The 24,871-nt window shown below is 30.6% G+C and overlaps 1 protein-coding gene and 1 long non-coding RNA gene across 2 annotated transcripts in view; one reads left to right on the plus strand and one right to left on the minus strand.

Annotated features, from left to right (window-relative positions):
* Window positions 1-24,871, plus strand: part of LOC119608319 (N-terminal kinase-like protein) — a 58,390-nt gene that overhangs the window by 9,101 nt on the left and 24,418 nt on the right. The window lies entirely within an intron of this gene.
* Window positions 1,845-21,864, minus strand: LOC119608323. The gene is made up of 3 exons (XR_005231812.1): window positions 21,701-21,864; window positions 2,047-2,065; window positions 1,845-1,982 (listed from the first exon to the last, which is right to left on the minus strand). It is a non-coding gene; the product is annotated as an uncharacterized LOC119608323 (long non-coding RNA).

Raw genomic sequence — 24,871 nt, forward strand, 5'->3', positions numbered from 1 at the left:
GAAAATAGTGCGTGTGGCATGTCTCATATAAATACCAAAATACATAAATATGTTTGGGATACTATTACAGCTAGAGTCACCAAATTTTGTGTGATCATATTCGAATAAATTTAAATATTTAGGACATGGAAGTACCAAATATAGTGGGCGTGGCATATCCCATGTATATAAGATGTTAAAATACGTTTATCTGGCCCCTGTGAACATCAGAAATAAAAAGTTTAAGAAGTGCCAAAGTTTGTCTTTTATTAACAAGTTTTATGGTAATAATTAAAGCCCAAAGTCTCAATAACCAAACAAAACAAAACTGGGTTTCCAAATTCCAATCCAAAGTTATGGATTTTTGACCGCTATCTGGTAGAATGGACCACTGTGTCCCCTTAGGTTGTGTGGCAGTGTAGGTTAGTTGTTAGTGTTCTAGTTTGTTAGACCGGCAGGTCGTGGGTCCGATTACCCCTTGAGGCACTGGAAAGGGAGTGCACAACAGGTCCGATGGTGTATTTCTTCGCATTTGATGTAACACGCATTCTTCTTTCAAGCTAACTAACAAAGTTTTTTATATAAAATATTTTTTGTATGAAAATAGTTACCAAAATGTCGGGACTTGAAAAATAGTTCCTAATAAGTGAGTTTCCTAATAATTGGGTTTGACTGTATGTTTTTTCTTATTTTAATGTTTATGCTTAATGCATTTCGTTCTTATCCTTAAGGCAAAACAAAGTCAAAAATACCACTCTTCTCTGCTCTTTTTCTCCCACAAAGTCCAAAACTTGCGCAACTTAAATTGCCCACTTTAAATCAGGATTAACTAGTTTAAAACTGATTTGTATTTAAAACGTTAAACTTCTTACACGTTTTATTTACTCATTTTCTTATTGAGTTTTAGTGTTTTATATTATTTTTTTTATTTTAAAAATTTTAATAATTCTTGCAATCATTTGAACAGTTAGAAAATTGGCCATAAAATATTTTATTTCAATTCCATTACTAACTCATTTAACATTTTAATTTTCCTTCTTAAATTTATTTCTGAAAATTGTACAGTTTTATAACAAAAAAAAAAAAAAAAAAAAAATTCTATATAGTAAACAACATTTTAAATCATTAAATAAAACCGATAAAAACTAATAAAAAATTCAAAACTTTTCCATGTAAAATAAAGTATTTTTACGAAAATAAATTAAAATATTTTTATAGACAAATTAAAATGAAATAAACCTCACAATCTCCTTCAACAACAATTAAATGTTTAAATCCAATGTATGAAAATAAATACAAAATAATTTTTTAAGGCTTTTTTTGCAAACGAAATTACAAAAAAAAAACCAAACAAACCGACAAAGAAAAAATCATCAAAACTTGAGCACATTTTATAAGCTTTAAGTTGCTTTAAAAATTTCTACTTTCTTAAACAATTTACGAATTGTTTCAATTCAGTTCAGTTTTATGCACCCCAAAATTATAGATTTTTTTTAAATAATTTATTGTTAAAACAAACAAAACACAAAAAGTATTTTTTAAATTTTAAAATAAATAAAATGTATTTTTCTTAAAAGAAGATTTAAAATCGTCAAAGAAAATCCACTAATAATCAATGTGTTTAAATAAACAATATTAAATAAAAAATTAAAAAAAAACCGAAAGAGATATTTTTAAAACGAATTACAAATTTTTCATATTAAATTCTGCTCCAATTCCTTCCTTAACCGCTCCTCCTACTCTTTACTATAGTTGTCATTTTTTTAATTGTTATCGAAGATATAAAAAAATAAAACATTAAATTTTTCCATTTTACAAAACAAAAATAAAAAAATCTCATTGTCAGTTACATTTTTCCTCGATTACCACAACAAATAGAATTTGTACAAATAAGCAACTACAAACAAACAAAATAAAAATAATTACCAAAAAATATTCATATATAGAAAAAGTCAGTGCAACATCCTCGCTATAGAAACAGGACTAACATTTCAAATTGTATCCTGTAAATAATGAACCTCTAAATACAAAACACAAAAATAAATAAAAGAAACAAGAAATACATACATTTTTGGTACCCTTGTATCTGTAACAGAACACAAACAAAAAATTAAATATTTAAAGAAAAAAGCGTAAACAAAAACATATTATTTAAATTTAACTAAAAGAAAAACAAAACAAACAACTAAATTAATGTTTAGAAAATTTTTTAAGACTGCAACAAACAAGAAAAATATAAAATAAATTACAAAAAACAAAGAAATAAAACAAAATTCATTGAAGTGGTAATTTAGTAATTAAACGTAAAAAAAAATAAATAAAAAAAAATTAAAAAAAATAAATAATAATAAAAGTGTTATAATATTTAAAAGGGGGTTATTAATATTAATTTTGGTTTAAATCAACTACGTTAACAAATACGTTAAAACACATGAAAAGACCAGAGCATACAAAATGAAGAAACGTCTGAATTGTATATGTGTCTCTATGGATCAGTTCTAGTTCTTTTCTAGTTCAGGTGTAGGTCAGGTCTAGTTCAGTTCTAGTTTAGTTCTACTTTAATTCTAGTTATAGTTCTTTTCTAGTTCAGTTCTAGTGCAGTTCTAGTTCAGTCTTAGTTCAGTTCTAGTTCAGTTCTAGTTCAGTTCTAGTTCAGTTCTAGTTCAGTTCTAGTTCAGTTCTAGTTCAGTTCTAGTTCAGTTCTAGTTCAGTTCTAGTTCAGTTCTAGTTCAGTTCTAGTTCAGTTCTAGTTCAGTTCTAGTTCAGTTCTAGTTCAGTTCTAGTTCAGTTCTAGTTCAGTTCTAGTTCAGTTCTAGTTCAGTTCTAGTTCAGTTCTAGTTCAGTTCTAGTTCAGTTCTAGTTCAGTTCTAGTTCAGTTCTAGTTCAGTTCTAGTTCAGTTCTAGTTCAGTTCTAGTTCAGTTCTAGTCAGTTCTAGTTCAGTTCTAGTTCAGTTCTAGTTCAGTTCTAGTTCAGTTCTAGTTCAGTTCTAGTTCAGTTCTAGTTCAGTTCTAGTTCAGTTCTAGTTCAGTTCTAGTTCAGTTCTAGTTCAGTTCTAGTTCAGTTCTAGTTCAGTTCTAGTTCAGTTCTAGTTCAGTTCTAGTTCAGTTCTAGTTCAGTTCTAGTTCAGTTCTAGTTCAGTTCTAGTTCAGTTCTAGTTCAGTTCTAGTTCAGTTCTAGTTCAGTTCTAGTTCAGTTCTAGTTCAGTTCTAGTTCAGTTCTAGTTCTAGTTCAGTTCTAGTTCAGTTCTAGTTCAGTTCTAGTTCAGTTCTAGTTCAGTTCTAGTTCAGTTCTAGTTCAGTTCTAGTTCAGTTCTAGTTCAGTTCTAGTTCAGTTCTAGTTCAGTTCTAGTTCAGTTCTAGTTCAGTTCTAGTTCAGTTCTAGTTCAGTTCTAGTTCAGTTCTAGTTCAGTTCTAGTTCAGTTCTAGTTCAGTTCTAGTTCAGTTCTAGTTCAGTTCTAGTTCAGTTCTAGTTCAGTTCTAGTTCAGTTCTAGTTCAGTTCTAGTTCAGTTCTAGTTCAGTTCTAGTTCAGTTCTAGTTCAGTTCTAGTTCAGTTCTAGTTCAGTTCTAGTTCAGTTCTAGTTCAGTTCTAGTTCAGTTCTAGTTCTAGTTCTAGTTCTAGTTCTAGTTCAGTTCTAGTTCAGTTCTAGTTCAGTTCTAGTTCAGTTCTAGTCAGTTCTAGTTCAGTTCTAGTTCAGTTCTAGTTCTAGTTCAGTTCTAGTTCAGTTCTAGTTCAGTTCTAGTTCAGTTCTAGTTCAGTTCTAGTTCAGTTCTAGTTCAGTTCTAGTTCAGTTCTAGTTCAGTTCTAGTTCAGTTCTAGTTCAGTTCTAGTTCAGTTCTAGTTCAGTTCTAGTTCAGTTCTAGTTCAGTTCTAGTTCAGTTCTAGTTCAGTTCTAGTTCAGTTCTAGTTCAGTTCTAGTTCAGTTCTAGTTCAGTTCTAGTTCAGTTCTAGTTCAGTTCTAGTTCAGTTCTAGTTCAGTTCTAGTTCAGTTCTAGTTCAGTTCTAGTTCAGTTCTAGTTTAGTTCTAGTTCAGTTCTAGTTCCAGTTCTATCTCTATTTCAAATATCTCTATAATTATTATTTTTTCTTTGTCACTGCTTGTCAGGTTTGGGAGTAATAAGTTAGTTTGAAAGGATGGTTTATGTTACATTAGAGTCGAAGAAATACAGCTAGGCCACTATCAGTGTTGTTGTGCAAGCCCGATAGATCCTCTGGTGGGAATCGAAACTACGACCTCCGTACTACTATAACTACTCTATATAACTAACAAATGTAAACAGTGTTATACTGACTGTTTATGATGGGAAATTAAAGAGATCACAAATTTTGGTTGGTTTTGGCAACATCTCATATAGTTTTCAAAATATGTATGTTAATGGACTTCTATGTTTTTTATTTAAATCTTTTTATGCTCACCGATTTTCGTTGTTTTAGTGCTATCTATTATAAATTTGAGAATATATTTCTTATATGAAAATACATATAGAAGTAATTATAAATTTCTGCTAACACCTATAACTGGCTGATGTAATTTAATTTCTTTTACATTTATTAAGTTTTGAATTTCTGTGCAATCAAATCAACAAGAAATAAACATGTTTATAAAACCAATAATTCATTAATACAAATTGAAATTGACCCAATTTGCCAGTTGCATAAAAACAGCAACCAAAATGTTTTTTTTTTTTTTCTTCTTTCAATGGTGATTACAGTCGGTAAAATTTGTAAGTAATATTATGAAAAAAGTAGTTTAAAATTTGTTTTCATATTTGTAGGAGTCCATATGTTTTACAGACAAAAAAAAAAAACATTTGTTTGCAACACGTGTGTTTTCTTATTTTGCAAAAACCATGTTTTGCAATGTTCTCAAACCTGTTTTCATTTACAATTTTTTAAAGGGATTTTATGTGTTCAAAACACAAATTTTACAGCAAAAAAAGTACTTTGACACAGATACGAATGAGTGCTTGCCTATGGACTCGTGCAATGATTTAACAGCAGTCAGTTTTTTTTTTTTTGTTAAACATTGTATCTTTCAGATACTCAATTGTTGTGGCATAATTTGTTTCATTCATTCACAAATTCACATTCAGTCAAATATATGTACATAAGTTTGTATTTATGTGTTGAGCTTTTTTTGTTTGTGCCACTACAACATGTTGCATGCTGCAACTTTTTTTCTGTGTCTTGTGTGAGTTTTTGTTGTTGTTGGTGCTGTTACAAAGTTTTATGAACAGCTGCTAAAGTTGGCGCGTGAACACTTGGTCGGTGCTATGAGTTGTTGCCAAATAAATATTGGGTCTAAGCATTTCGTCAAGGAATGAAATCATATTTTTCTAGAAAACTTGTCATACATTCGAATAGTTGCCCATAGGTAAATGGTCGAATATTCGAATATTTTCTATATAAAGTTTGTTGGATATTCGAATCATATTCATTTAGAAAATGTTTGCATAAACGAACGAATTTTTGAACTTTGAAATAACGAATACTGGAATAGTTTTCTATAGAAAACATGTCGATTATTCGAATTTGTAGAAAACTCTTCGAATACTCGAAAAGTTTTTTATAGAAAATATGAATGATTAGTTTTCTATAGGAAACTTGTTCTGGTTTCCTATACAAAACTTGACGAATATTTTCATAGTTTTCTAACGAAAACTAGACAAACATTCAAAGAGTTTAGAAAATATCATACATTTCTTTGGAATTACAGAAACATATCGTTTTGTATGCTTAGGTTATTTCCTGCACAAGATTTGTACCTAAAATATAAACATTTTTTTAAAAAGTAAATTCATTATCAGCTCTGGCTTTGACTACAAGAAGCTGCTAATAATATAGCAAAAAAACTGCTTGTGCTATAATTGTTGTTCTTGTTGGGGAATGCCTGTCTTTGGCACATGCGTACCCACAAACATGAGTCATTTATACATATATTTTTTCGACTTAAGCTAAAATAGCTAAAAAATGGTTTGTTTTGGTTTTAATGGTTTTAAAAAGGAAAATAACAGCAGCAACAATAAAAGCAAAAAACCCAGTTTAAAAACGTTTCTGCTTTACAAAATAAAATTCGTATGAACGAACTTTATATACGTTGTCGTTTTTGTGGTTTTTCATCCATAGAGGCGATCAGATCACCACATTTGGACCGTACGTACGTATGTACATACGTTCGAATGTTTTCAAGATTATGTGTGTTTGAACGCACGTCAAGTCGAAAGTCTTCATTCTATATTTTCTGACTTTGTGTGTAGAGTATATTTTTATCTTTTTGCGGTTTGATATTGTAGTCATTTATGTAAATTTGTGTGTTTTTTTTTCTTTTAATATTTTGTTGCTGTTTTTATTTTTTGTTATGTTGTAGGTTGGTTTTTTGCTGCTTCTAGTGTTGTTGCTGTTTGTTTGTTTTCTTAACTTTTCTGGGTTTGGCTACTGATTAAACTTTTGGACTCTTGTTTATTTAACGATGATATCTTAACACCTTTATTTTTGGGTTTTTAGTTTTTTTTCTTTAAATGTTAAACATACACACAATTGTCAAACTGTTTTGTTTGATTTTGGTCTTGTCTTGCCATGTCTTTTCATGTCTGTTGTTTGTTTATATTTGTTTGTTGGGCCGTCGTTTTATCTCATATCGAACTATGAATGTGGTTAATTGACAAAACGGAAATTATGTATGGACATAATCTATTGTACTCTTGGGACGGACTAGGTATAGTAGAGGTTCCCAGCAAAAACTTTTATTGAAACTGAGTTAAAAACTGATAACAGCAATAAGCGAAAACTATTATTTCTAAATGTTTATCAAAAATATTATTTCATATTTTTAAGGGATTGAAAGTAGATTTCCCTTTTTGTTACAACTTCTTTAGATGAAACAAAAACACTAACACAGATATCGGTATAGAGTGTAAATTGAGCTCTCCAATTGGATTTGTTTGAAAGCAAGAAAGCTTGTAAGAGAGCTCCCTATCGCTACCAATTAAAATTCGAGATTCGAGTCTTTTATTGAGAAACTATTATTCACCAAAGTTCATCAAATCGCTTCGAAATGTTTTATCATTCTTCAATATTTATTTATTTATTTATTTTCTGAAGCTGGTATCGACAGGAAAATGAGTTCTCTGATTGATTTGCTTTTTTATGTAAATGTGAACTTTGTAGCGAATGTCTAATAAACGTAAAGTTAGTGGTTCGAATCTTTCTTGGTATCAGTAGTTTTTGAAAAAAAAAACATCGAAAAACACGATAGAATACTAAGTTATTAATAGAGCGTTGAGTAAAGATAGTTACCGAAAGTTTGGACCTCGTTAAAAAAATAGGAAGCTATTCACCAAAAAAATATATATGTATATAGTTCCACTTTGCTCCAATATTACTAGGCATCTTAAAAGGTAAACGATGTTTTAGCTGGAAATGGGCGTGGCATCTCACATACGAAGTATATTCTAAAATACATATGTTCATACATACTATTTATAGGAAACTATAATCGCTAGAGTTTGTTATGAGTAATTTTTTTATCCATATGAAAATTTAGGTTAAAAACGGTCCCAAAACAAAAGTGGGCGTGGTACCACCCATATGAATTATACTCTAAAAATTCTATATCAGAGAAACTGATACAACTTTGACATTTATATGAATATTTGCACAGAAGGTACATGGTTATACCGGTCCATGTACAAGCACTTTGCTCAAGTACTCGAGCTATCAAATCTCTGACCATTGTTGCCCCATTGCGTAACTTCTGAGATCCAAATAATCACTTCCGTTTACAACGCCGCAGATAGGATGGACTCTGTTGATTCGGCAATAGCATCTAGAGATGTAATTAGTAGACCGAAATACGAATCCATCGGCCGAAGACAAGTTCTTACTCACAGAGAACACAATGTTGTAATTGTGGTATGCCTTGACAATAGAACAGCTCTGAGGAAGAATTTGCATCTCTTCCAGCAGGCAATGAAATAGCTCGAGTTTCCGTGGGTTCCAGAAAATTTCTACAAGAACGCTTTATTGATTTTGTGGAAAAGCAGTTGAAGAAATTGTTACGAGGCATAGATTTGGGAGATAAAAGCACTTCTTCTCGAGATGTAAACATTACTAGTCTTTTAACCAACATTTTCTTCCAGCAAGTTTGGGGACAAGACAAAGTCCGAAACACATCAAAGTTATTATCCCAAAATATAGATTTCACCGTGTATCAGTGTCTATACCGGAACAGGACAAAGTCAAAAACTATGCCAAGTGGGCATAGTTTTGAGTTCCAGTTGTACCAGATTTTATTTATTCTCTGGCACGACCACAGGTCATATCATTGCAACGAAAGGCCGAGAATACATTTGACGCCACCACTTTTTAGTACCGGCAGACTAGAGTTACTGGTAGCAACTCTTTTCCCCCGGATTGCAATCACAACAATATGGGGGAAGTTCATCAGTGTAACATGCTCCGGGGGGAACCACACATACATATGTATGAAATAAATACTGAAATTCAAATATCTGGAAAACTTATAAAGCCAGAGTAAATATGAAAATATTTTACATATATCGAGGAAACTAGCTGAAGTCTTCAAATTTTGTAAAAGTAATGTAAAAAAATGGGTATAGCTTGTTTTAAATATATTTCAAGCCGTTTAAACTTCACATCGAATCTACAACTGATCAATCAAAATTTTAAATATGAAACAAATTCCTCGATTCGTTTCAAATCAAGAAATTGTTTTCTTGTACCATATTTTCGTTTTATATTTTAAAATTGCGAAAACAAAAACGAAAAAAAAAATACCCTTATGTATTAAGAACGCGGTCTTTTTGATCCATATTTGAGGTTGTCAAAATATATTTTCACTTAAATAAATATCTATACATTTTAATACTTTATGTTAGTATTTTTTATTGTTTGTTGACTTTTTGCTGTTAAATTACGAAAGAATTCATAAAAAATAAGAATTCTATATAATATACGTACATACACCTTAAAAAAATAGATTATCTACATTTTTCATCGCATAAACAAAAGATATACAGAAATCTAGTAGTATTTAAATGTGTACACATACAACTATTTGCAAATGTTTTAAAAAACATACAAATATTTCATCTAACTAATCTCTAAAAGATCTTATGCTTGAAATGTGTATTTAGAGTAAAGTAATTCATATAAAAATAAATAATTACTCATACGCCATGATGTCTAGTGGCAACAAATAGAAAATAATAACAAAATAACAAAACACTGACAAAAATTATGTGACAAAGATTTTCAAAAATAATTCATGTTACAAATTCTATTTTTAAATCTTCGAAATTTATTTTGAATTGCTGTAATAATTTTGTTTTTAATGACTTTTTCAGTGTCTTCTTAAACCAGCATCATTGTTTTTTTTCGAAATATTTGTTTGTTTTTTATAATTTTAAATTATATTTTTAAATTAAATATGTCGTATAATTATTAATGTCTTTCCACTAAACAATTTTTTAATAACTTAACTAAAGCTAACAAAAGAATATTATTTAAAAAGCCGCCAGTTAATGTTTCGTTTTTATTTTTCCAAATAATTCATAATAATGTGACAATTTGAAATGCAGGTGCAAAAATGAATAAAATTTAAAGGTATAATAAAATAAAACATTAGAATAATTTGTGGCAAATGTTCAAGCTAGTAAAAGTAAAATGTATGAATATGAATTGCAACAATATGAAACCCTCCCTCATAAATTTAAATTTGTATTGTGATGTTGTTGGTTTGAGTTTTTATTTTATTTTATTTTTTTCGTTATCATGATATGCTGCATTAATTTTTGCTAATTTTTCTTACCAAATTAAAACCGCTTACTGAACGAAAAAAAAAATCATGAAAAATGTAAATTAGTTTTTTTCAGATGTATGAATGTACATACATATATTTCCCTAAATACAAACACCTTAGTAACAGCTTAAGGAGGATTTAAAAGAATGATTTCATTTAATAATTTTTAAAATCTTAAGTAAAGATTTTGTTCAGAAGGAATAAAAAAACGCAAAAAGTCAAACGTTTGATAAATTACCTTAATTATTATTTCTATTACAATACAAATTAGATTTTAATTTACGGAAACCGGAGTTTCTGATGGGAATCGAAACCCCAACCCACAGATTTTTAGACTAAGACAAATTTATTAATGTTTCTCTAACTTAAACAGAGGAGAGTATTATTCATTTGTGTTGGTGTGTGTAAATATTGGTCCTCCATTCACATTAAACTTTAACAGTCGACATAAAATCATCGGTCCAGTATTTTATATATCAACCATACATATACATGTAGTAGTATTATAATGCCCGTAAAGCTCGAAAAGAACTATATATAAAATCTTGATCCGATGCCATGGTCCCTTTTTACGTCCACTTTTTATAAAATTATTATATATATGTACATTGTTAAGCTTTCACGGTAAAGCTACTGAACCGATTTTGATGAAATTCGAAACACTAAGGGCGGGTTTCTTACTACTCAGTTAAACTAGGCTTAACTTGGTGTTATATTAAACTCGGAACAAATTTAGACGAACTTTAACCGATGATTGTGTTTTTCAGTTATGGATTTAAGTTTAGTTAACTTTGTTAGTATTGCCAACTTTTCACTCAAAAACATAAACAATGAACAGCTGTTTTTTGCAAATAATACTTTTGTAAAATGAAAAATTTTGGAAAAATGTTAAATAAACATTTAAAACAATAATAAATAAAACAAAACAAATTGGAAAATTGCAATTTACTTAAAATATTAAGTTTTTGTTCTTCCGAAATCATTGTTTTATTGTTTTTGTTAATTGTGTCTTCTTACTTATAACTTAAGTTTAATTGGCCAATAACACTCAGTTAAACTAAGATAATAAGTAACGTTACTGTTTACTGAAAAACACAAAACATATATTAAACTAGGTTTAAACAAAGAATGTAGATTATCTTTATCTGAAAAACCCGCCCTAATAGTTCTATTCTAAAGATAAGGCTATATAAAATCTTGTTCGAAGGCCACGTCGTTATACTAAATTTTCATTCGAGATATAGAAAAAGATCTTGCACCAATTTATATGAAATTTGATAGACCGATATGTCTGACATCAGAAGAAACTATACATTATATTAGATCAGGGTCGCATTCCACGCTCCTTTTAAATAATCATTATCCGAGACATTAAAAAAACTTCTGAACCGATTTAGATGAATTAGACCGATAGGTGTGATCTCAAAGGGAACCATAGTCTGTGTAACATCTTGATCGGAACCCACGCCCCCTTTTTGACCCATTTTTGACTTAAACAGAGGAGAGTATTATGCATTTGTGTTGGTGTGTGTAAATATTGGTCCTCCATTCACATTAAACTTTAATAGTCGACATAAAATCATCGGTGCAGTATTTTATATATCAACCATACATATACATGTAGTAGTATTATAATGCCCGTAAAGCTCGAAAAGAACTATATATAAAATCTTGATCCGATGCCACGATCCCTTTTTACGCCCACTTTTTATAAAATTATTATATATATGTACATTGTTAAGCTTTCACGGTAAAGCTACTGCACCGATTTTGGTGAAATTCGAAACACTAATAGTTCTATTCTAAAGAGAAGGCTATATAAAATCTTGTTCGAAGGCCACATCTCTATTTACGCCCACTTTTTGCAATGTAGTTGTTATACTAAATTTTCATTCGAGATATAAAAAAAAAATCTTGCACCAATTTATATGAAATTTGATAGACCGATATGTCTGACATCAGAAGAAACTATACATTATATTAGATTAGGGTCGCACGCCACGCTCCTTTTTGATACCTCTTTTTTCAAATAATGTTGTTATACAAATCATTATTCGAGACATTCAAAAAACTTCTGAACCGATTTACATGAATTAGATCTGGATCAGAACCCACTCCCCTTTTTCACCCCAAATTAGATTTTAATTTACGGAAACCGGAGTTTCTGATGAGAATCGAAACCCCAACCCACAGATTTATAGACTAAGACAAATTTATTAATGTTTCTCTAACTTAAACAGAGGAGAGTATTATGCATTTGTGTTGGTGTGTGTAAATATTAGTTCTCCATTCACATTAAACTTTAATAGTCGACATAAAATCATCGGTCCAGTATTTTATATATCAACCATACATATACATGTAGTAGTATTATAATGCCCGTAAAGCTCGAAAAGAACTATATATAAAATCTTGATCCGATGCCATGGTCCCTTTTTACGTCCACTTTTTATAAAATTATTATATATATGTACATTGTTAAGCTTTCACGGTAAAGCTACTGAACCGATTTTGATGAAATTCGAAACACTAATAGTTCTATTCTAAAGATAAGGCTATATAAAATCTTGTTCGAAGGCCACGTCGTTATACTAAATTTTCATTCGAGATATATTAAAAGATCTTGCACCAATTTATATGAAATTTGATAGACCGATATGTCTGACATCAGAAGAAACTATACATTATATTAGATCAGGGTCGCATTCTACGCTCCTTTTTAATAATCATTATCCGAGACATTAAAAAAACTTCTGAACCGATTTAGATGAATTAGACCGATAGGTGTGATCTCAAAGGGAACCATAGTCTGTGTAACATCTTGATCGGAACCCACGCCCACTTTTTGACCCATTTTTGACTTAAACAGAGGAGAGTATTATGCATTTGTGTTGGTGTGTGTAAATATTGGTCCTCCATTCATATTAAACTTTAATAGTCGACATAAAATCATCGGTACAGTATTTTATATATCACCCATACATATACATGTAGTAATATTATAATGCCCGTAAAGCTCGAAGAGAACTATATATAAAATCTTGATCCGATGCCACGATCCCTTTTTACGCCCACTTTTTATAAAATTATTATATATATGTACATTGTTAAGCTTTTTTTAAGCGGTAAAGCTACTGCACCGATTTTGATGAAATTCGAAACACTAATAGTTCTATTCTAAAGAGAAGGCTATATAAAATCTTGTTCGAAGGCCACATCTCTATTTACGCCCACTTTTTGCAATGTAGTTGTTATACTAAATTTTCATTCGAGATATAAAAAAAAGATCTTGCACCAATTTATATGAAATTTGATAGACCGATATGTCTGACATCAGAAGAAACTATACATTATATTAGATTAGGGTCGCACGCCACGCTCCTTTTTGATACCTCTTTTTTCAAATAATGTTGTTATACAAATCATTATTCGAGACAATCAAAAAACTTAAAAAATTATAGTGCATCCTAATAAGCAGATAGCGACCTCGATTAAGACATGTCCGTCTGTCTGTTGCAATATATATTTTGAAGACCCCAGATGTCTTCATTAATTCTATAACATAAGCTTTCGTAGTTTATTGTCCGGTGATGATAGGCGTCTAATTACATGGAAAATGTTACTGATCATATTAAATCGTACGGAAATTCATAAATTTTATTGCAAAACATGTGATCACATATCGTTCCATTCTTTCCATTGGAACCCCTTTGGAATATAGCCTCTATTTAATAATTTTGTTATGGCTCATTTGAAGTTCTGGTTTATATTTAGTAAGGAATTTTTCAAAGGGTGTTGCAAAAAATAATTCGTTATTAAACCAATGAAACTACTAAACACCTAACAAATATACGAAAAAGACGGAACCACTATTTTTTGTATATGTTTTTTTTTCAAAGAGGCTTTATTTGCATTTCGATTCGTCTTTTTCTTATTATTCCGTATTTTGTTGGAATACCCTTTTTCGATAGTAGCGGAAACGTAATCGAAATGCAGAATGGGGGTTTATACTAAAATAACTCCTTTCCATTCTAGGATAGATCGTAGACTAAACTATAGACTTGTCTATACTATACTGTAGACTTGTCTATAGACTTGACTATAGATAAAACTATAGACTAGACTATGAACTATTCTATAGTGAAGTATATAATGTATAACAGAGACAAATAGCAGGACCGCTCTATAGGTTAATGTATTTTCAAAATTGTTTAAACACTTTTTAAATGCAATACCCTGTTTGAAACATACATGGATTGACTGCGTCTTATGTGCCTGCAGTTTTTTTAAATGTTGCATGTTGTCATATTGTAGTTTTGTTTTATTTAAAATTTTGTTGTTGTTTAGTTGTTGCTGCTGTTGTTGTTATTAATGCTATAATAATGAGTATTTATTTATTTTGAGGGTTATCTGATGCTGTTTTTTAACATTTATTTTTTTAATTTTAGCATTTTTTTATAATTCCATGGCCATTGTGTGCAATATTGATTTTATTTAGAATTTCAAATTTTTTATGTTTTTTTTTTTTTTTTTTTTATTTTGTAAATATATTTTTTGTTAAATTTTTCAAGGAGTGGCAGTGCAATTTTTAAGTGTTTGGAAGTGTTTCGTTTTATTTAGAGTACGATACCCGCACTCTATATACAACTGCTACTTTTTGTTATAATTTATTTTAAATATTCATATTTTTATCTTAACTTTAAGGGTAATCATGAGTGTTATTGTTATTTTCTGTGCTATTTTTATTTAGAGTTTATTATGGGGTTTATGTAGGGTTTTTACCATAATTTCTATTTCATAAAGTGGTGGTTAATTGGCAATTTTTTCATTTAATATTTAATTTTGCTTTCTTTTAGCAATTAACTTCAATTTGGAAATATACTAAATCTTTAATAAAATGCATTAAGGCCTTCTTGCCATGTAATCTTGTTAGATCTTAAAGAGTTTATTTTACGTATAGTTAAATATACAAATCTACAAAGTTCTAAATCTATTTCAGATCTACCAACCACAAAAACCATCATTTATAAAATGATTTTATTTAAACCAACTGCACTTTATTTGCTCCTTTATTTTAATTTAATTTCTAGAAATATGGAAAAAATACATTGAAATAACTAGAAAAACCTTCACCTTGACTTAAAAATAAAAATGCGACGTGTTAATATATTTAAATTTCTTTTAACGATAACGTCGCAAAAAAAAACACAAATAAAATATCAATGGCATTTCCGTTTTTGCCATCATAAAATTAACTTCAAAGGGAAATACGGCTGAAATACACAAACAACAACAATTCCATAGAATAACAAAAACAACAGAAATCTGTTACATTTAACTGTTTTTGTTCCGTGAAATTAAATAGTTTTTTATTATTTTTTTATGAAATTTCATTATAGTTTAAGGTTTTTTATAGACCTAGGTCCGGCTTACAAGTCTAAACTGTTACAATTATTTTTGATTAGTGAGTTAAATTCAAAAAATACATTAAAAATCACGTATTTTCCATTGAATCCAAAAGAAACACTTAAAAATGTTTATTTATATTTTAATTAAAATCACATCGCATCGTTTGGTACAACTATATGTTTCAGGTATGATATGAGACTACAACTTTGCGCTAAAAAAAAAATTGTACTTTAAAAAGTACTTAGTAAATTTTATATTTTTTTAAATATTTTTACTTAATATACAATTTTTTTATAAATGGCGAAAAATTTTTTTGTAAATTTAACTATTAATAGAAGATCTTTCGAAATTTGTTAAAAATTCTCTATACATATTAATATTTGCGAAAATTCTTTAAAAATAAATAATTTATCCAATTTATGTATTGGGGGTATGTATAACTTAAAAATTTGAGATTCTTGACAGATGGCTTGCTTCGAAAAAGTGTAATTTTCTGTCAAAAAAGAGGCAAACGCTGGAAGTTTGCTTTAGTTCTTAAGTTTAAAGATCAGAATATGGTTTGTGCGGTTCAGATGTGCTGACGGATTACAATGTCTATAGTCTAGTTTAAAGTCTATTCTAGGCTAGTCTATAGTCTAGTCTATAGTCTATAGTCTATAGTCTATAGTCTAGTCTAGTCTAGTCAGTCTATAGTCTAGTCTAGTCTAGTCTAGTCTATAGTCTAGTCTATGTCTAGACTCTAGTCTAGTCATATAGTCTAGTCTATAGTCTAGTCTATAGTCTAGTCTATAGTCTAGTCTATAGTCTTCTAGTCTGTCTATAGTCTATCTACTAGTCTAGTCTATAGTCTAGTCTATAGTCTAGTCTACAGTCTAGTCTATAGTCTAGTCTATAGTCTAGTCTATAGTCTAGTCTATAGTCTAGTCTATAGTCTAGTCTATAGGTCTAGTCTATAGTCTAGTCTATAGTCTAGTCTATAGTCTAGTCTATAGTCTAGTCTATAGTCTAGTCTATACGTCTAGTCTATAGTCTAGTCTATAGTCTAGTCTATAGTCTAGTCTATAGTCTAGTCCTATAGTCTAGTCTATAGTCTAGTCTAGTAGTCTAGTCTAAGTCTAGTCTAGTCAGTCTAAGTCTAGTCTAGTCTAGTCTATAGTCTAGTCTATAGTCTAGTCTATAGTCTAGTCTATAGTCTAGTCTATAGTCTAGTCTATAGTCCTAGTCTATAGTCTAGTCTATAGCTAGTCTATAGTCTAGTACTATAGTCTAGTCTATAGTCTAGTCTATAGTCTATAGTCTAGTCTATAGTCTAGTCTATAGTCTAGTCTATAGTCTAGTCTATAGTCTAGTCTATAGTCTAGTCTTACTAGTCTAGTCTAGTTAGTCTATAGTCTATCTAAGTCTAGTCTATAGTCTGTCAAGTCTGTCTATGTCTAGTCTATAGTCTAGTCTATAGTCTAGTTATAGTCTAGTCTATAGTCTAGTTATAGTCTAGTTAGTCTAGTCTTATAGTCTAGTCTATAGTCTAGTCTATAGTCTCAGTCTATAGTCTAGTCTATAGTCCTAGTCTATAGTCTAGTCTATAGTCTAGTCTATAGTCTAGTCTATAGTCTAGTCTATAGTCTAGTCTATTAGTCTAGTCTATAGGTCTAGTCTATAGTCTTAGTTCTATAGCTTAGTCTATAGTCTAGTCTATAGTCTAGTCTATAGTCTAGTCTATAGTCTAGTCTATAGTCTAGTCTATAGTCTAGTCTATAGTCTAGTCTATAGTCTAGGTCTATAGTCTAGTCTATAGTCTAGTCTATAGTTCTAGTCTATAGTCTAGTCTCTAGTCTAGTCTATAGTCTAGTCTATAGTCTAGTCTAATAGTCTAGTCTATAGTCTAGTCTATAGTCTAGTCTATAGTCTAGTCTATAGTCTAGTCTATAGTCTAGTCTATAGTCTAGTCTATAGTCTAGTCTATAGTCTAGTCTATAGTCTAGTCTATAGTCTAGTCTATAGTCTAGTCTATAGTCTAGTCTATAGTCTAGTCTATAGTCTAGTCTATAGTCTAGTCTATAGTCTAGTCTATAGTCTAGTCTATAGTCTAGTCTATAGTCTAGTCTATAGTCTAGTCTATAGTCTAGTCTATAGTCTAGTCTATAGTCTAGTCTATAGTCTAGTCTAGTCTATAGTCTAGTCTATAGACTAGTCTATAGTCTAGTCTATAGTCTAGTCCATAGTCTAGTCTATAGTCTAGTCTATAGTCTAGTCTATAGTCTAGTCTATAGTCTAGTCTATAGTCTAGTCTATAGTCTAGTCTATAGTCTAGTCTATAGTCTAGTCTATAGTCTAGTCTATAGTCTAGTCTATAGTCTAGTCTATAGTCTAGTCTATAGTCTAGTCTATAGTCTAGTCTATAGTCTATAGTCTAGTCTATAGTCTAGTCTAGTCTATAGTCTAGTCTATAGACTAGTCTATAGTCTAGTCTATAGTCTAGTCTATAGTCTAGTCTAGTCTATAGTCTAGTCTATAGTCTAGTCTAGTCTATAGACTAGTCTATAGTCTAGTCTATAGTCTAGTCTATAGTCTAGTCTATAGTCTAGTCTATAGTCTAGTCTATAGTCTAGTCTATAGTCTAGTCTATAGTCTAGTCTATAGTCTAGTCTATAGTCTAGTCTATAGTATAGTCTATAGTCTAGTCTATAGTCTAGTCTATAGTCTAGTCTATAGTATAGTCTATAGTCTAGTCTATAGTCTAGTCTATAGTCTAGTCTAGTCTATATCAGTCTAGTCTAGTCTATAGTCTAGTCTAGTCTATAGTCTAGTCTATAGTCTAGTCTATAGTCTAGTCTAGTCTATAGTCTAGTCTAGTCTATAGTCTAGTCTAGTCTATAGTCTATTCTAGTCTAGTCTAGTCTAGTCTATAGTCTAGTCTAGTCTATAGTCTAGTCTAGTCTATAGTCTAGTCTATAGTCTAGTCTATAGTCTAGTCTATAGTCTAGTCTATAGTCTAGTCTATAGTCTAGTCTATAGTCTAGTCTATAGTCTAGTCTATAGTCTAGTCTATAGTCTAGTCTATAGTCTAGTCTATAGTCTAGTCTATAGTCTAGTCTATAGTCTAGTCTATAGTCTAGTCTATAGTCTAGTCTATAGTCTAGTCTATAGTCTAGTCTATAGTCTAGTCTATAGTCTAGTCTATAGTCTAGTCTATAGTCTAGTCTATAGTCTAGTCTATAGTCTAGTCTATAGTCTAGTCTATAGTCTAGTCTATAGTCTAGTCTATAGTCTAGTCTATAGTCTAGTCTAGTCTAGTCTAGTCTAGTCTAGTCTAGTCTAGTCTAGTCTAGTCTAGTCTATAGTCTATAGTCTATAGTCTATAGTCTATAGTCTATAGTCTATAGTCCATAGTCTATAGTCCAGTCTAGTCTAGTCTAGTCTAGTCTAGTCTAGTCTAGTCTATAGTCTATAGTCTAGTCTATAGTCTAGTCTATAGTCTAGTCTATAGTCTATAGTCTATAGTCTAGTCTAGTCTATAGTCTAGTCTATGGTCTAGTCTATAGTCTAGTCTATTGTCTAGTCTATAGTCTAGTCTATAGTCTAGTCTATAGTCTAGTCTATAGTCTAGTCTATAGTCTAGTCTATAGTCTGGTCTATAGTCTAGTCTATAGTCTAGTCTATAGTCTAGTCTATAGTCTAGTCTATAGTCTAGTCTATAGTCTAGTCTATAGTCTAGTCTATAGTCTAGTCTATAGTCTAGTCTATAGTCTAGTCTATAGTCTAGTCTATAGTCTAGTCTATAGTCTAGTCTATAGTCTAGTCTATAGTCTAGTCTATAGTCTAGTCTATAGTCTAGTCTATAGTCTAGTCTATAGTCTAGTCTATAGTCTAGTCTATAGTCTAGTCTATAGTCTAGTCTATAGTCTAGTCTATAGTCTAGTCTATAGTCTAGTCTATAGTCTAGTCTATAGTCTAGTCTATAGTCTAGTCTATAGTCTAGTCTATAGTCTAGTCTATAGTCTAGTCTATAGTCTAGTCTATAGTCTAGTCTATAGTCTAGTCTATAGTCTAGTCTATAGTCTAGTCTGTAGTCTAATCTATAGTCTAGTCTATAGTCTAGTCTATAGTCTAGTCTATAGTCTAGTCTATAGTCTAGTCTATAGTCTAGTCTGTAGTCTAATCTATAGTCTAGTCTATAGTCTAGTCTATAGTCTAGTCTATAGTCTAGTCTATAGTCTAGTCTATAGTCTAGTCTATAGTCTAGTCTATAGTCTAGTCTATAGTCTAGTCTATAGTATAGTCTAGTCTAGTCTAGTCTATAGTCTAGTCTATAGTCTAGTTTATAGTCTAGTCTATAGTCTAGTCTATAGTCTAGTCTATAGTCTAGTCTATAGTCTAGTCTATAGTCTAGTCTATAGTCTAGTCTATAGTTAGTCTATAGTCTAGTCTATAGTCTAGTCTATAGTCTAGTCTATAGTCTAGTCTATAGTCTAGTCTATAGTCTAGTCTATAGTCTAGTCTAGTAGTCTAAGTCTATAGTCTAGTCTATAGTCTAGTCTATAGTCTAGTCTATAGTCTAGTCTATAGTCTAGTCTATAGTCTAGTCTATAGTCTAGTCTATAGTCTAGTCTTAGTCTAGTCTATAGTCTAGTTAGTCTAGTCTAGTCTATAGTCTAGTCTATAGTCTAGTCTATAGTCTAGTCTATAGTCTAGTCTATAGTCTAGTCTATAGTTAGTCTATAGTCTATCTATTAGTCTAGTCTATAGTCTAGTCTATAGTCTAGTCTATAGTCTAGTCTATAGTCTAGTCTATAGTCTAGTCTATAGTCTAGTCTATAGTCTAGTCTATAGTCTAGTCTATAGTATAGTCTAGTCTAGTCTAGTCTATAGTCTAGTCTATAGTCTAGTCTATAGTCTAGTCTATAGTCTAGTCTATAGTCTGTCCTATAGTCTAGTCTATAGTCTAGTCTATAGTCTAGTCTATAGTCTATAGTCTAGTCTATAGTCTAGTCTATAGTCTAGTCTATAGTCTAGTCTATAGTCTAGTCTATAGTCTAGTCTATAGTCTAGTCTATAGTCTAGTCTATAGTCTAGTCTATAGTCTAGTCTATAGTCTAGTCTATAGTCTAGTCTATAGTCTAGTCTATAGTCTAGTCTATAGTCTAGTCTATAGTCTAGTCTATAGTTAGTCTATAGTCTAGTCTATAGTCTAGTCTATAGTCTAGTCTATAGTCTAGTCTATAGTCTAGTCTATAGTCTAGTCTATAGTCTAGTCTATAGTCTAGTCTATAGTCTAGTCTATAGTCTAGTCTATAGTCTAGTCTATAGTCTAGTCTATAGTCTAGTCTATAGTCTAGTCTATAGTCTAGTCTATAGTCTAGTCTATAGTCTAGTCTATAGTCTAGTCTATAGTCTAGTCTATAGTCTAGTCTATAGTCTAGTCTATAGTCTAGTCTATAGTCTAGTCTATAGTCTAGTCTAGTCTAGTCTAGTAGTCTATAGTCTAGTCTATAGTCTAGTCTATAGTCTAGTCTATAGTCTAGTCTATAGTCTAGTCTATAGTCTAGTCTATAGTCTAGTCTATAGTCTAGTCTATAGTCTAGTCTATAGTCTAGTCTATAGTCTAGTCTATAGTCTAGTCTATAGTCTAGTCTAGTCTATAGTCTAGTCTACAGTCTAGTCTATAGTCTAGTCTATAGTCTAGTCTATAGTCTAGTCTATAGTCTAGTCTATAGTCTAGTCTATAGTCTAGTCTATAGTCTAGTCTACAGTCTAGTCTATAGTCTAGTCTTTAGTCTAGTCTAGTCTAGTCTATAGTCTAGTCTATAGTCTAGTCTATAGTCTAGTCTATAGTCTAGTCTATAGTCTAGTCTATAGTCTAGTCTATAGTCTAGTCTATAGTCTAGTCTATAGTCTAGTCTATAGTCTAGTCTATAGTCTAGTCTATAGTCTAGTCTAGTCTAGTCTATAGTCTAGTCTATAGTCTAGTCTATAGTCTAGTCTATAGTCTAGTCTATAGTCTAGTCTATAGTCTAGTCTATAGTCTAGTCTATAGTCTAGTCTATAGTCTAGTCTATAGTCTAGTCTATAGTCTAGTCTATAGTCTAGTCTATAGTCTAGTCTATAGTCTAGTCTATAGTCTAGTCTATAGTCTAGTATATAGTCTAGTCTATAGTCTAGTCTATAGTAGTCTATAGTTTTTCGAAAATCCTGCATAATTATTTTTGAACAAAATAAATAGAAAACTGTAAAATGTCAGATTAGAAAAGAATTTGCCATATGTATTCTCTTTAAACGGGGAAATTATTGAAAATTCTCTAAATATGACATTATTTTCAACCAATCTGCTATTTTTATATACATAATTAAAATAAAGTACTATTTCTAAATTTCATTGGTAGAATTTTTTCAATTTAATTTCTCAACCCTATTTTACATTATCAAAGACAGTAGAAATTTAAAATAAAAACTAGGTTATACGTAACACATACGTACTATATACTTTCATACTCACACACATAACTATTAAACAACGAACGATCTACTGCCTGACAAAATATTATTAGAATGATTCATGCCTTACGATCATTATTCGTCCGTCATAGAAGATTGAACGAACGTCTTCGATTCAATATTTTTTGTACTTTAAACGATCAGTTGGTTGGTTGTTTTCTCTAAAAGAAGCTACTAAGTACTAATTTTTTGAACAAAAATGTACGATCGATAATAAACAATCACTCACTAAATGTATACAGTGTAATGCATTGTTTTTTTTTTTTCTGCAACTCACTTTACTTAAGGAAAATTTGTTTGTTTTTTTAAGTCTCAATATGTCTTTATCAATTCTAGGAGATACTGGGAGCAGTTTATAAAAAATAATAACATATAGTTTTAATTTAAAGTTCTCTATACTTTTATTACGCCTTTTTTATCAAATGACGTCAAGTAAGGTTTTTTCAATACATTTTTTTTACACAAATGACGTCAAATTTAGTTTAATATAGAATTAATGAGCAATATTATTATAGTTTTAATTTATTATTGCTGCTATTTAATAATAATTGAAATGGTACGTATTATGATTACATGGTAGTCCAGCGCATAATTTTTTAATAAAAAGAAAAATATTTTCTACAGAAATTTCAGCTATTACTACGAATACGTTACCTCTTTAAAAAATACATATATAACATTTAATTCTTTATAAATTGTGTTTAAAAATACATTATGACAAAATATATTTAACCTTCTAGCAGGACGCAATAAATGCTTAATATATCTTACAAAAATATAGAATAAACTCTATAAACAATTATTATAAAATGCATAAATGTCTATTATTAAATATCCAATAATTTATGTATCTAAAATACAATTTTTAACTTTCAATAAAACAAAAACAAATATTATCGTTAAATTCAATCTGTTTCAGTAATTAATTCATTTGCATAAATCTACAGATTTAGGTTTTTGTTCAAATAATCGTAAATTTATATTCTTTTTTTATAAAAATATAAATTATTTAACAAATATTTCATATTTTGCTATATGAATTTTGTGAAAGACACAAAAAAAAATAATTTTATTCAAAAATGTTATGTCATAAAATAAAAAAAAAAAACAATTCAGTGAAGTAATTTTAACCATTGTAGACGGTTGGATGAGTCAGTAAAACGATCTCATGTGTGGTCTGCTGTTGATCAAATCCCTCCCGCTGCCAGATTTTTTTGTCTTTTGATTTTTTATTCAATCTGATTAATGTTTTTTACAGAAAGAAAGATTAGATTTGTTTTGAAATGTTTATATAATTTAAAATAAGAAATATTCTAAATTGTTTTAAAATTTTGATCAATTTCGATAATTTTTTTATCTGGAGGAATTTATCGATCAACATAAAACTTTTTGCTTAATTTTGCTAAAAGGGAATTGTGGAAAAATATTTGTCAATTTTTTGTTTATAGAAAATTGTTGATCAATTGTTATCTAAAGAAAATTAACGATCAATTTTCTGTCAATAGAGACAATTTTCTGTCGAAAGAAAATTGTTGATAAATTTTTTGTCTAAGGAAAATTGCTTGTGTAGAAGATCTAAGGAGGCTCTGAATACGAAGTTGTGCTGGGCTCAACCGAAAGGCCTCTATGCTAACCCGGCGAAGACGGAAATCTGTTTTTTACAAGAAAGAGAAAAATTTTTACGTATACTGAACCCCGCTTCCTAGGCAAGAAGATACCGGTGACAGTCAAAGTTAAGTACTTAGATGTAATCCTTGACCGGAAATTAAAATGAAGACACCAGATAGAGGATATGATCAACAAGGCACATCGGTGCTGGGCGATATGTAGGAAAACTATAGGCATGAATTGGGATCTTAGTCCAACTATGACAAATTGGCTTTATAAAAGTGTAATTAGACCAACTCTAGGTTATGCTTCAATAATGTGGACAGCTTTGGACAAAAGTGTAAGATCAAACTACTATAGGGAGTTCAGCTGATAAGTGGTATAAGTGGTGCCATGTGTACTACTTCAACCAAGACTGGCGAACTGGCCAAATGCGGTTTTAGGACATGACATCAATATATACCGTATACATTATAAGGTTGTACACAATTTTCGGACGTGCCTGGTCGCATACCAGATACAGAATATGTCGGAAACATTGAAACGCTGATCCCAGATGGAATGTTTTGGTCTAGCGAAACATTAGATCAGATACCTGCAGGAATCCGTTGCTAGACGGATGGCTCTAAATTGGGGCACAAAGTCGGCCTGGGCCAGAAACAGAAATATACCACCGTTTACATAATCATAACACAAGCTTCTAGGCAGAAGTCTGAGCAATAACGGAATGTGTAAATTGGATTAGAATAAATATGGCGCCCACAGGGCTTAATATATTCACCGACAGCCAGAAGCCAATTAGGGCGATATCAGTTGATAGAATTAAATCTAAGACCATATTGGATTGTAAGAAAGCTTTAACTGAATACTCTCCCATAGGTAAGGTTTACATCATATGGCTACCAGGCCACTCGGGAGTAGTCGGCAACGAAAGGGCGAATGTAATGGCTTTAAATGGAAGTGAGCTCGAAGTAGTTAACCTGACGAACTCAAAACCTCTTAAAATAATGAAACGGTGGGTAGAACCACAAAGATCCTATGGGGTGACCCTGATGAGAGCAAGACGAGAAATCTCCTCAATATGAGCAAGTCTGAGGTTAGTACGATGGTACGAATTCTGACTCAGAATACGTACCATCAGAATTTCTGAGTGAACACACAGGATTACAAGCACATCTATACAAATGTGCTTGTAATCTGGACGAGCGGATTCAGACGAATATATAGCATGTGGAGAGGACAGTGAAACTCTGGACTAGTTTCTGACCACAGTCAGGCTTTCGTCGAAGTTAGATCCAAGTATCTGGGAAGTGATGTTATTCTGGAAATAACATTCCTCACTAACACTGATTGGAAAATTCTTAGGAACTACGTCCAGGAAACTGAGTTCCTGAACATTTAAAAATAATACATTTTTATTTTTTCATGAAAGGGAGCGCACAATAGGCCCGATAGTAGCCTAGGTGTATTTCTTCGGATTTGATGTAGTATATCAACCTAAGGAAAATTGTAAATCAGTCTTTTGTCTATAGAAAACTAACGATCAATTATCTGTTTATGGAAA

The sequence above is a fragment of the Lucilia sericata genome, unplaced genomic scaffold (genome assembly GCF_015586225.1).
Source record: "Lucilia sericata isolate MDLA Ls3-8-SP2 unplaced genomic scaffold, ASM1558622v1 Contig000822F_arrow, whole genome shotgun sequence".
Taxonomy (NCBI): domain Eukaryota; kingdom Metazoa; phylum Arthropoda; class Insecta; order Diptera; family Calliphoridae; genus Lucilia; species Lucilia sericata.